This window comes from Pinus tabuliformis, chromosome 7 (genome assembly GCF_031772625.1).
Source record: "Pinus tabuliformis cultivar Carrire ecotype Pingquan chromosome 7, CPIR1, whole genome shotgun sequence".
Lineage (NCBI taxonomy): Eukaryota > Viridiplantae > Streptophyta > Pinopsida > Pinales > Pinaceae > Pinus > Pinus tabuliformis.
The window spans coordinates 794,830,908-794,834,341 of NC_142293.1; positions in this window are offsets into that span (position 1 = coordinate 794,830,908).

Consider the following 3,434-nt stretch of genomic DNA (forward strand, 5'->3'; position numbering starts at 1 on the left):
CCTTTTTGTAGATGATTTCAAATTCATAACCCAACATCTTTGTGACCCATTTTTTCTACTCTTCTGACGATAATTTTTTTTCTAAAAAGTATTTAAGACTATCATGATCCGTTTTTACCTTGAAGTGTCTTCCCATTAGGTAGGGTTTCCATTTCTTAAGTGCATGTAGTATTGCCAACATTTCCTTCTCATAAATAGCTTTGTGTAAATACTTTCCTTTGATTGGAGGACTTTTGAAAGAAATGGGTCTTTCTTCTTGCATTAAACAACACCAATTCCATTTCCTAAATCATCACATTTCACAATAAAGGTTTTTGTGAAGTTCAACATAGCTAATACCGGTTTCTTGGCACATTGCATCATTAAGATGTTCAAAGGCCTTTGTTGCTTCTAGAGCCCATGAAAATGCACTTTCTTCAATAATTTTGTTCGAGGTGGTGCTATTATCCCATAATTATTAACAAACTATTGATAATACCCTGTCAACCTCAGAAATCCTCGTAGATGCTTTATGGATGTGGGGATTTTCCATTCGTTAATGGCTTTAATTTTTCTAGGGTCTACCCTAACATCTTCATGAGATATAATATGACCCCCAGATAATCCACCTCTTATACTCCAAAGAAACATTTAGAGCTTTTTTCATATAATTGTTTCTCCTCCAATAGTTTGAGCACCATGTTAACATGTTAAACATGATCCTTCCAAGACTTGTTGTAGATTAAATTATCATCAAAAAATACTACCACAAATTGCTCCCTATAATCTGACACATGCGCCATCATCCATCCCTCTTGTGCACCAATACTACTGGCACAGAGAAAGCACACTAGGTTGAATTATACCAGCCAGACACATGCGCCATGATCCATCCTTCTTGTGCACCAATACTACTGGCGCAGAGAAGGCACACTAGGTTGAATTATACCAGCCTCTAGAATTTTTGCAACCATATGTTCAATTTCAATCTTTTAGGCATAGGGATATCTGTAAGGTCTGATGTTTGGAGGAAAACTTCCTAGAATCAAATGAATAGCATGATCATGATCACGAATAGGTGGTAGGCCTTTGCGAGTCTCAAATACCTTGGAATGGTTGTCCAAGGATTTTTGAAGGTTTGGAGAAATATATGATTTTGATGTAGGAACCTCTAGAGAAAATAATTGCGCAATTACACCTCATTGTTATTTCTTTAAAAGCTTTGTCATTCAGTTAGAGCTGATCATCTTTCCTGGTTTCCCTACGATACTCCTTAATTCAACTTCCTTTCCTTCCAAAAAAAAATTCAAGAAAAGTTCTTGAAAATTATAATTTATCGTGCCCAAATATTTTAGCTATTGGACTCCTAGTACAACATCAGCACCACCCATTGGAATGGAAATCATTGAGCTATTCAATACATATTCTCCCATGGATAGCTTTATATTATGGCACTTTCCAGAGCAAATTATGGTTCCTCCACTTGCAACCATCACTTGACACTTTGGTGCTAGATATAGCAAGCAATTCAATTCCTTGGCTATATTAAAATGAATAAAATTATGGGTACTGCCCAAATCAATCAACACTATTACCTTTTTCTTCTTGATGTGTCCTTCTATCTTGATAGTTTGAGGAGTGGTAATTCTGGATAATGCATTACAAGATGTGGTCAGATTCATTTCTTATTTCTCTAGGGTTTCTTCCTGTTGTATATCCTCTTCTTTTAACATTTCTTGCTCCTTTTATTCCTCCTCTTCACAATCTATGTAAAATAATTTCTTCTCAACACACTTATGACATTTAGTGTATATTCTATCACAACTGTAACAAAGCCCTTTTTCTCTTTTTTCTTCAAATTTTTGTGGTGTCAACCTTGTAGGTTGTGGAAGGTTAGGGTCAACAACACTTCCATATTTATAGTTGTGAGAAGTAGGCTTCCTTGTTGCCATAATTTTTCTTTCCATTTTTCTTGCCAACTTGAATGCCTTCTCCACTAAATTAGGTTCCCAAAGGCGAACCTCATGTTGGATGTTATCCTTTAGAGTCCCTATGAACACATCAATCCTATGCTCCTCTAGAATGTCTTTTACCCTTATATTCAATTTTTGGAAGTACCCATTGTGCTCCATCATTGAATCCTGTTGTTTGAGATTTATCAATTGGCTAAAAAAGGTGTTTCCTTTTGTATCCTCATAATGTGCTATCATTTCCTCCATAAAAATTGCCCAAGTGACAATGTGTTTACGAGAGAAAATCCATTGATACCATACAAACTGATTTGGTTCCAAATATAAAGTTGCAATGCATACCTTTTGTGTGTTTTTCACATTATGGAGATCAAAATATTGCTCCATCTATAGTATCCATGTTACGGGATCCTTGCCATCAAACTTCCTGATATCGATCTTTAGAACATGGTTGAGTCTTCAATCCAATGTTAGAGCCTATGAAATCATGATTAACATTTCTTTTGTTCTCATCATGAGTTTCCTTTACTACCCTTTCGCCATTAGTAAGAATTTCTTGTAGCAACTTTGTCAAATCTATCTTCAAATATTCCATGTTGCCTTTAATATTTTCTTCTATACCATCCATCTTAGCATCCATGCCATTCATATTGGCTTCCATGACATCCATATTAGCTTTAACGTCATCCATCTTAGCTTCCATGCCATCCATCTTAGATCTCATGTCATTCATATTAGCTTCCATGCCTTTCTTTAAACTATCCATCTTAGCTTCTATTACTTTTTGTGAGAGTGAAAATTGTTGCTATTGATCTCGTAATTTTGATATATCATGTTGCATTTCTTTCTCTTCTTCATGAGTCATGGTAGACTTTTCAGGTTTCTTACTAGGTGTTTCCATTTTCTTTCTCCAGGGCATCAACTAATGATAATTATGCCTCACTATGTTCTTTGAATCACTTCAAACTATTTTTTCAAACTGAACTTATGAAAATTGAAAAAAAAAAAAAAACTACACATCTTTTTTCACTTTGCAGGGGCTCGATATTGAATCCATTGTATCTTTGTAATTTAGGATTTCCAAGGTTTTCAATTCCGTCCTATGGTAGCCCTATGAGTCCTCCTTCTAACCCCATGAGTTTGATCAATATTGGATTTTTAAAGAAGTAGTGATGCCAAATATCTTGCGACGACCTGATTATAGACTCGTTCAGTAGAGTTAACTTGTACTACCTTCCACGTCTCTCTGTTTCGACCTTAGGACCTAAAAACGATGCAAAGTTAACTATAGTCTGTACTATTTCTGTAACGTCCTACGAAATTTCAGTCTAATGCTCAGAGAGAAATTTATGATGATTTTCCCAAGGTCACCTATTTGGGATGTAATTCGAGAGCATCCAAAAACACTAAATTCCTTGGATCATCTCTCCAAACATATAGCGAGAGAAAATCTGAAATTCTGACCCGAGGTTCATTGAGATTTTG